The 11,016-nt window shown below is 28.7% G+C and overlaps 1 non-coding gene across 1 annotated transcript; it reads left to right on the top strand.

Moving 5' to 3' along the window:
• The first annotated feature begins 8,868 nt into the window (after positions 1–8,868).
• LOC114579156 lies at positions 8,869–8,974 on the top strand. The gene has a single exon (XR_003700031.1). It is a non-coding gene; the product is annotated as a small nucleolar RNA R71 (small nucleolar RNA).
• Positions 8,975–11,016: the final 2,042 nt, after the last annotated feature.

Raw genomic sequence — 11,016 nt, 5'->3', positions numbered from 1 at the left:
TCATCATGTTGAATGATACACCTGGATGAATATTGACTCTTAATAACTTAAAATACCCTACATTTATAGTAAAATAAAGAGGGCGATCATGATCAGTAGTACCCTGTAGTAGCTCTTCAACTGAGACTTCTACTCCTTAGATTTCTTTGAAGTAGAGGGCTTCATCTTTTGAGGTCGAAGATAATTGAGCTAGGTAAATCTCTAGGTTGAGAAGTGCTTTGATTAAAGACTCCCTCATTTCTTTTGATAGAATAAGGGCATTGGTGATGCTCAACTTGGTTGACAACTTCTTAAGATGAGCAGGAACATTATAATAAACCATAGGAATGTCAAATGCAAGACCCTGTGGAGTGAAAGGAAGATTGAACTATTGAAGATGATTAAGAATTGAACCATCAGAAGTAACTTGCTTCCCTTTATCCTAATGGAAAATCCTGAGGGGTAAAATTTTACCATCACGAAGTTGCACCTACTCGATAGCTTTGGGAGGGAAGACTACAGTGGATTTTATACTCACCAAGGGTTTTGGATTATTATTTTTTGAATAGGTGTTAGAATTTGAAAAGTCTTTCATGATAGGAATTCCTTGAAATTTGATTTGAGGGGTCAAGTTCGACTTCCCTTTGAAGAGTCAAATTAGGAAGATAGAGTTTTTGGGTACTTGGATTGATCTTAATAGAATTTTGAATTTCTTGGGAAGAGTTGTCAATTTTCATCTCATTTCCATGGCTAAGCATCAAAATTGATACAGAAGGATGCTTTTTATTAAATTTGCAAACCTTTATCTTTAATGAGAAAAAGTAAAAGTCAGATAAAAGGAGTGAGGATGGGGCTTTTATGCCACCATCCGCCACTTTAATATATATTTCATCAATACACTTCCTCTATACAAAAATATAATTCTTTCTTTTTTATTTGTTATATTAGTTCCTACGACTACTAGAGAGGGAAGCAACTCAACATCCTCCTATGAAATGTCCATGTCAACCTCCCGAATCGGGCCTTGGGCTCTCTTCGACAGTTGTCAAGAAAGATAAAAAGGCATGTTAATCAACATTTTAAGTGCCCAGGATAAAGTAATATCCCACCATCTTCTATTAAAGGAGAAGTTTTATAATGGTTACTTGAAATAAATTTAATCGACCCATACTCCAGATTTACCAAATACTCCTTGGGAATAAAAATATTACCTTGCTTGATGTTCCTCTCAAGCCAATCTTTTAAAATAGTGCAATCTTCAATTAGGTGCTTGACCATGTGATGGCAAGGATAGTAGTTGGGATCATTCTTTTTGTTTATATCTTCTAGCCACCTAGCCTCCGGCTTGATTTCTTAAAAAGAATCTTAAAGACTTTCCCTATTCTTTACTTTTAACTAGATAAGGTTTTTCCAATATCTCTTTAAAAGGGATGAAAGACAGATCTCTAGAAGGCTTTGAGGTCACTTGAAATAATTGCTACTGAGCTGACTGCGGTGGAGGAACACTCGGCTCACTGGTTATTGGCTTCTTTCCTTTATCAACCACTAAAACTATAGCTGCTTTCTTTTTAAAAGGACTTGATGGACTTGTTAACTTTCTTTTCACCATATAGATTCTTCAAGAAGGGCATCTTAGGAGCTAAAAGTTCATTTAGTTTGTTAAACCTTATAAAACTGTCCCAAGGCTAACCAAGAGGGGGGTGAATTAGTTATTTAAAAAAAAAATCTTGTATTTTATAAAACCCCTTTTTTATATATTTTTTTTAGAACATTAAAAATACTAATACTGAAATATGCAGTAGATTATAGCAATGCCTTTCACAGATAATCCTATAACCATAAATATAAAGAGCAATGAAATAAAATGCAGGAAAAATAAAAAGTAATAAAAAACACCAAATTTTATAGTGGTTTGGTCCAATAAGATCTATGTCCACTCCCTGGAAAATATTTTATTTAAGATTATAATAATTTAGTAACCATGTTTTTTATAGAGTATGATGCATGTTTTTTATAAGTATAAATTATGCATTATTTTAATTATTTTAAATTTAATAAAAATATGTTTTTTTAGTTATGTTTGTACAAGAATTATTGATGAGGGCAGTGGAGTTAACATTTGAATGGAATAAAAATCTAAGGCTCTATCACTTCTAAATAATGCTTAGGATTTTTTTAATATAAATAATAATAAAAGCCACTTAATGTACGTAACTCTATGTGCAAAATCAAGAAATAAAGTGATAGAGTAGAGTGTCAAACACATGAAAAAGTATTCTTGCTTACAACAAATTACTATTATTTAATATAAGTGTAATAACTATTCTGCTAGAATAAAAAATAAATTTGTTGGAGATTTTATCACAGAATAAAATAGTAAAATATTTGATACAATATTTATTTAAAGTGTTTTATATTGTTGAGTATCAATTGCTTCCAACTAAGACTTCTCAAAGTAATGTGATTCAAAGCATATGGATTCATTGATCTTTGTTAAGCTTATATGAGTGAAAAGAATATATGCTGACCTCCTGTAGTTATAATATATCCTTAAGAACCTAGAACTTTTTACATCCTATGTCTAGGCATGCAAACATCATATCTCAACACTTCTGGTTATACTTACATTCCTCCGTCAAGGCTATACATCAAACTAAATTTTAACTACACATATGATTACTATGTGCATTAAATAAAAAGTGAGATAATATTGAAAACAGCTTTAAATAGTTGTTGAATTAGTACTCAATATGTATTTTACTTCTTTCATTCAAAATGATATAATTAGCCTATTATATAATGAATAACAAAAAAACTCATTATCATTAAACTCCTGGAAGAATGAAAATATAATAGACAAATATCACCAAGAGGAATCAAAGCATTTCTTCTACTCTCCTTCTCACTTTAACTTATAAACTTGCTTCAAGAAATATTGGCTAAATACTCCAAATACATGCATGTTATACTTCCCTTACCTCCCTTATATTTTAGTCTAAGTGGGAACTAGAGAAGTAATTTAAAAAATGGCACTCAAGTACAAAATTGACTCTATGGTGTGAGAACTTATGGTGTCGTGGCATTTAAAAATAGAGAATTCGATGATGCCAAGTAAACTTTCTGACACCACAACATATATATTGTTGTGGCACTATTTGTCTTGCTACCATAGAATTTGCAAATAGAGAACTTGATGTCGCCATGTTAAAATTTGAGCACCTTAGCTAAATCAAAGTAAGTGTTTCATTATTATTTTATTGAACACCAAAGTTCTATTGATTATTTTGAATTTTGGTACCATTTTTTATCTGCATAAAAATAACAAAAATAATTTATTTTCACTCAAAATAAAACACATAAAATAATATGTAATTTGCACTTTTCAAATTCTCCTCAGCTTAAACTCTTGATTGTCCTCAAATAAATAAAGAAGTCTATAATTTTTATTAATAAAATAACCAAAATAAAAACTAATAATTTTAAATTATTAAAATATAGGATAATATATCAAGGTTAGAAGTAGTGGAAATTAATACCCGAGAGAGACTGCCTTCTCTCAGGCAAGCAGGTTATAACACTAGTTTGAAAAATACTAACAATTATTTTAACCTGTTTTATTTATTATTGCTTAATTTGAATTCATATGTTAAATATATAATTATTGAATTTTGAATTCTAAATTGAATAATATAGCTTAAAGATAAGATGTATTTGTAGTTAAAATAAAAATTTCATAAGTTCACAAATATTTTGTACTAGTTCTCCTATCTTATCCTTTGTGAATTTAAGTATAAGATTGTATTCAGACTCTAGGATTATATCTGATACCAATTTTTCATTGTACTCACTTTCTTTTTCTTCTTTTCTTTGCTATTCTTTTTTATTTATTTGTTTGTTTTTTTTTTCTTTGGAGTACATAGTTAATAATTTTGATTATCTATTTTGCTTAAAATCTTCTCACAATCTTAATGAGTTTAATGTTAGGAGTTAATAAGATTGCTAATTTCAAATTCAAGTTGTTTATAACATTCAATTTTAATGTAATCATATATATTATTTAACCTAATTAATCATCTTTAATTCAAAGGTCAATGTATAAATGTATAACTCATAAATTCAAGTTAAGTCAATAATCTAAATGATCTAAGTTAGTAAATTATTAATTTTTCCAGACTATGAATTATAAAGCAGTGTTAATTTGAACTGTAATAATAAGAATTGAGAGAAATTAAAAGAAGACAATATAAAAATATAAGCATAAGGGAATTTAATTAAATGTTAATTATAACACACTTAAATATTAATAAATAACACATGTTTTCATCTAAATGATAGAAAGCTACAAAATATGCTATACATATAACAAACAAGATAATGTATCAGATAACTAGAGCATAAAGCACCACTCTAACCATTATAATAAACTCACTAAAGGCACAAGTGGGTTGCCTCTCATAAGTGCTAAGATTATAGTCTTCAACCAGACTATACTAATGATTTTGTTTCTAGAAGAACTAATTCAGTTATATTTCATAATCAATCAATGTCTTCACATAAATAAGGTTTCAATCTAGGGTAATTAACTTTGAAAACCTGCATACTTTTTATCCTGAATTTCCACATTTCCATTAAAAAATGTTCTTATAACAGTGAAAGGTTTAGACCATCTATATTTTAATTTTCCTAGAAAAAACTTAAGCCTATAATTAAAAAGTAAAAACATCATGTCCAAGAGTGAACTATTTCTTAAGAAGTTCACTATCATGCCATTTTTTAACTCTTTCTTTATAAATCCTTACATTTTCATAAGATTTATTTCTAATTCCTTCAATTCACTCAACTGCATCAATCTTTTTTTCTTTTATACCTTCAAAATTAGAATTTAATTCTTTAATTTCAAATTTCATAGGAAGGTGGCGAACTTTTCTAAAATTAATTTATAGGGAGTCATACCAATAGGAGTCTTTAAAGCATTTCTATAGGTTCATAATGCAACATCTAATTTAATCACCCAATCCTTCCTATAAGAACTAAACATTTTTTTTTTGAGATTTAATTAATCTCACTATTACTAATCTCAGCTTGGCCACTAATTTAGGGAGAATAAGTAGTATCTTCTTATGATAAATATCATATTTCCTTAAAACTTTTTCTATTCTTTTATTACATAAATGACTTCATCCATCACAAATTAAAACTCTTGGCATTCCAAACCTAGAAAAAAAATATTTTTCTTTAAAAACTGATCACAAATTTAGCATAAGTTTTAGATGTTTCCACACCTTCCATCCACTTTGAAATATAATCTACAATAATAAGAATATATTGATTTCAATGGAATGGCACAAGAACCCCCATAAAATCCAATCCCAAAACATCAAATATGTCTATTTTCAAAACATAGCTTAATGGATTTTCATTTCTTTTTGAAATATTTCCTACTCTTTGACATTGATTGCATTTTTTTTAATTCATTTACATCCTTGAATAGAGTAGGCCAAAAAAATCCATATTGAAGGATTTTAGAAGCAGTTGGTATCAAGCACTCCTTAATGATTTGCTCTATTTATTCTTTAGGGACAAATATTCTTATAATTTGATTGTTGTGTGATTTAAATAAAAAATGTTCATCCCAAAACCAAAACTTGGTATCATTCAAAAACCTCCTCTTTTAAATTAGCAATAAATCATAAGGAAGTATACCACTAATAATAAATTTAACAATGTGATCATACCAAGGTGATTTGTTTAAATGAAGAGCAAATAATTATTCATCAGGAAAAGTTTCATTAATTTGATCCTCATAAAATGTATGCTTTTCAATAAAAAGTCTAAAAAGTTGATCATTAATTTTATTTTCAATGCTCTTTTTGTCCAAAATTTTTATATCAAACTCTTATAACAGAAGATTTCACCTAACCGATTTAGGTTTAGTATGTTTCTTTATTATAAGATATTCATAATGATTATTAAAAATAACTACTTTGGCTCCAATCAAGTATGATTTAAATTTATAAACAGTAAAAATAATAGCTAGAAATTTTTTTCCAATAGTTGTATAATTATGTATTGTGTAGAATTTAAAGTTTTGCTAGCATAAAACATGGCATGGGATTTCTTATCTCTCTTTTATCCATGAACTGCACCTACAGTGACATTGCTAGGATCATACATCACTAAAAGGTAATGACCAATCAATAGCAATAATAACTTAGGCAATAGTCAAGTGTTGTTTTAAAGTAGTAAAGGCTGCAAGACATGAATAATTAAATACAAATGAAACATCCTTCACCAATATTTGACATAATGGTTTAGAAATTTTAGAGAATTTCTTAATAAATCTCCTAAAAAAACTTTCATGACCTAAGAAAATCTTATTGCCTTTACTAGAACTAGGAGGAGGTAGTTTTTTTATCATTTGAGTTTTTGTAATGTCAACCTTAAATCCCTTCTTAGAAGTCTTATACCCTAAAATAATGCCTTCAGTTACCATGAATTTACACTTCTCCCAATTTAAAACTAAATTTGTTTCCACACATCTTTTCAAAATAAAGGTTATATTCTCAAGACAAGAGTTCATTATAGTGCCAAATATAAAGAAGTCATCCATAAAAAATTCAATATCTGACTCAATTAAGTTTGAAAAGTTTGGCATCATACATCTTTAAAAGTAGTAGGAGCATTATAAAGACAAAGAGGTATTCTTCTAAAAGTAAAAGTTCCATAAGGACTAGCGAAGGTAGTCTTATTTTGATCCTTAGGTGCAATAGGAATTTAATAATATATTGAATATCCATCTAGAAAATAGTAAAAGAAATGTCCTACCAATCTATCCATCATCTGATCAACAAAAGCCTAAGGAAAATGATCATTTCCAGTGGTTTTATTTAAGTTTCAAATAATCTATACAAATCCTCCAAACTGTAACAGTTCATATGAGTATAAGTTCATAATGTTCATTTATTATAATAGTCAATCCTCCTTTTTTAAGACCACAATGAATAGGGCTCATCCAAGAACTGTCAAAAATATTAAATGATCCCAACATCAAGCCATTTGAGAATCTCTTTCTTAACAACTTCATTCAAGGAAGGTTTAAGTCTTCTTTTAGGCTTTGCTTTTTGTATTAAATTAACTTCCATTTAAATTCTATGCATGCAAATTAAGAAATTAATCCCCTTAATGCTAGCAATTATTCACTCCAAAATCCTTCTAAATTTACTTAAAACCCTAATCAATTCACTTTCTTAATGTTGTTCAAAATTTGCAGAAATGATTACATTAGGAGTAGAATTATTACCCAAAAAGGCTTGAGATGATAAGGTAAAGCCTTAAGTTCTAATTTGGGGACCTTTTCAATAGATGGTTTTAACATTTTTTTCAAAAGAGGAAGTTTTTTATAATTCAAAGTTTTCATTGATCAAACTTTCATTTCCATCATGTATTTCAATATATTTCCCTAACATCTCTTTATTCTTTTCATCTTCTTCCTCTTCCAAAAATTTTCTTTCCAACAATTCTTCTTTTTTAATCTCTACTATAATATCTTCCAAATTCACCCTAATGTAGACTTTATTCTTCTCTTCAGGGAATTTGATAGATTTAAGCATATTAATTGTAACCTCCTGATCTTGAACACTTATTGTCAATTCACCATTTTGCACATCTACCATGAATTTTTCAATCGCTAAGAAATGTCTTCCTAAAATGAGAGGAGTTTTCCTATCTTCTTGTATATCTAAAATAATAAAGTTAGCATAGAAGATGAATTTATTAACTTTGATCAAGACGTCTTTTATTACCCCTCTTGGATAGGTGAAATTTATGAGCCAACTAAAGAGTAACAGCAGTTGGTTGAACCTCTCTTATATCTAACCTTTTAAAAACAGAAAGTGGCATGTGGTTGCGACTAGAACCTAAATCACATAAAGCTCTTCAACAAAATTTATCACCAATAGTTAAAGGATTGGTAAACTCCTAGGATCCCTAACTGTTCCAAGAAGTTTATTTTGAATTATAGTAATACACCTCATTTAGTGTTATAGTTTAAAATTCCCCAAGCTTCCTTTTCTTATTCACAATATCCTTCATAAATTTTATATAAGTAGGCATTTATTCTAAAGCTTCATAAAAAGGTATATTAATCATTAATTTTTAAAAACTTCTAAGAACTTTGAGAACTCTTTGTCAAGATTTTGTTTGATTAACCACTGAAGAAAAGGTGGTGATGATCTCTCTACAACCTTCCTAATTAATTTTTTAGGTTCTTTTATAGACTCAGGTTATTGTGGTGAAGATTTATTTTCTTGTTGTTCATCTTCACCATCATTCTTATGAGGTAGATCTTTATCTTTTAAGGTGTCTCCCAAATCTTCCTCACTTCTGAGTTTAGTATTATGACATTATTCTTCCATTTTTTTATAATTAATTAACCTAGCAAGATGCCCAATTTGATTTTTAATTTATCTTAGAGCTTAGATTAATTATGTGATTGGATTCCTAATTTCTTACCATTATTTTCCAAGGATAACTTCCCATTCCTATCATAATGGAGTTATTCAAAATCTAAGTGACAATACAATGACGCTTGAATTTCTAGGATCTATATTAATATTATTATTTCCATCTATCCTATTTTTAACTTTCAGGTTATTTCTTAAAAATTGTTGTAACTTGTGTAGTTTAAATTGACAAAGCATCATATTCTTATATTCTTGATTTAGTCGATCAGCAGACCACTAGAAATTATTAGTAGTCATTTTATCTATTAATTCATATGCTTCCTCGAATGGCTTAGACATTAAAGATCCTCCAACATCAGTAACTATTTCTGCTCTAAGAGTTCCTACTAATCCATTATAAAATATTTGAATAACTAACCAATTAAGTAAAGTATAGTGAGGGAATTTCCTAATCAATTTCTTAAATCTCTCACATGTCTCATAAATTGATTCTCCTTCAAACTAGGTAAAAAAGTAATATCATTTCTATGTTTAGCGATCTTTAAAGGTGAGAAATATTTAGCAAGAAACTTATGATCCAACTCATTCCCAGTGGTTATAGAGCATATGGGTAAAAAATTCAATCATATCTTAACTTTATCACTTAGAGAAAATGGAAACAATCTAAGAAAAAAAGCAACATTACTAACATCATTATACTTAAATATTGAATTTCTAAGAAACTAGTTATGTATAAATTGGGATCTTCCTTAAGATTTCCCACAAATTGTTAAAATTTGAATCATTTGAATTATGACAAAATCTAATTCAAAATAATGAGCTTGTATCGTAGGTCTATTAATGGTCTAATAAATTTCATCTACTATAGGATTAGCATAATCCATAAGAGGTTTAGATTGATCTTAATATAACATAGGTTCAATCATTATCACTAACAATTTGTTTTTTTGAATTTTTGAAAGGGTTCTTTTTATTTCAACATCAAACAACAAATTTCTTTTATTTGTCATGCAATCAATAAATAAAAAATAAAAGAAAAGAAACAAGTAGATATAATTATGCAATTGATTCAATAATATAGTTAAAATTTACAAAAGCAAAATAGTTCCCCAGTAGCGGCACTAAAAACTTGATGGAGGCTATGGAGTGAACTTTTGAATGGAATAAAAATCATGGGCTCTATCACCCCAAAATAATGCTTAGGTTATCTTTGATATAAATGATAGCAAACCCCCTTAACATATGTAAGTATACATATTTAATTAAATAATAAAGTGATAGAGTAGAATGTCAAACCCATGAGAAAGTATGCTTACTTGCAATAAACTACTACTGTTATTGATATTTTTATAGGCTATCACTTAAAAATAGCAAAATATTTGATATAATATTTAATTAAAGTGTTTTGGAATGATGTATATAAATTTAATATCTTTCCTATTAAGACTCTTAAAAGTAATGTGATTTAGAGCATATGCAACTCAAGATCTTTATTATGCCTATAGGGGTTAAAATGATATATGTTGACCTTCTGCAATTATGATATCTCCTCAAGAACCTACAACATTTTACATCATATGTCTAGACAAGCAAACATCCTATCTCAATACTCCTGGTTGTTCTTATATTCCTCCGTCGAGGTTATACATCACATTAAATTTTAACTATACATATGGACACTATGTATATTAAATAAAGAGCAGGATAATTTGAAAATATCTTTTAACAGTTATAGAATAAGAGTCTTCATTAGTACTAAACATGCATTGTACTTTAACTATAAAAAATAAGAGAATTATCCAGGCATAGAATGACTAACATGAAAACTCATAGTCATTAAACTCATGGAAGACTTAAAATTTTAGAGAGTGATATCACAAGGATCAAAGTATCTCCTATACACTCTTTCTCACTTTAATTTAAAGATTAGCTTTAAGAGATATAAGCTAAACATTCCAAATGATTATATCTTGTACTTTCCTAGGCTCCCTTAGATTTTACTCTAAGAGGGAATAAGAGAAATACTTTAAAAAGAACTAAATTTATATAAGTGATTAAACTCCCATACAAACACAATATCGCAACTATTTATAAAAAAAAAAATCTAAAATGAATCTAGCATTATGTTGCTTCAAAAAATGGCACCACGGTGACTTAGAAGTGTACTAGCACCTCGGTGCTTAAGCTTTTACAACACCACAACGCTTGCTGATTTGGACCAGTTACTTAGTGAATGGTCACATCTTAATACTGATAGAACATGGCCCTTAGAAGTTACAACTATAAAGCTACAGTGTTGTGGACACTTGATTACTACAGTGCTAAGGTGCAGAAATGATGCTAAGGTGTTGGAAATTCTGGCACTGCGGTATTTGAAAAAAGAAAATTCAGCACTGCTGAGCTTACTTTTTCACACAACAGTATTGAAAATGTTGTGGCACTATTTGTGTTTCCCCCACAGTGCTTTCAAACACATAAATTGGAGATACCATGTTAGAATTTGAGTTCCTTGGCAATATTGAAGTAATCACCATAGTGTTATTTTGTCAAATGTTGCGGCACTATTGTCTGATGA

Source organism: Dendrobium catenatum, unplaced genomic scaffold (assembly GCF_001605985.2).
Source record: "Dendrobium catenatum unplaced genomic scaffold, ASM160598v2 fragScaff_scaffold_28, whole genome shotgun sequence".
Lineage (NCBI taxonomy): Eukaryota > Viridiplantae > Streptophyta > Magnoliopsida > Asparagales > Orchidaceae > Dendrobium > Dendrobium catenatum.
The sequence above is the reverse complement of the archived record's forward strand: the minus strand, read 5'-3'. Positions and strand labels throughout refer to the sequence as shown.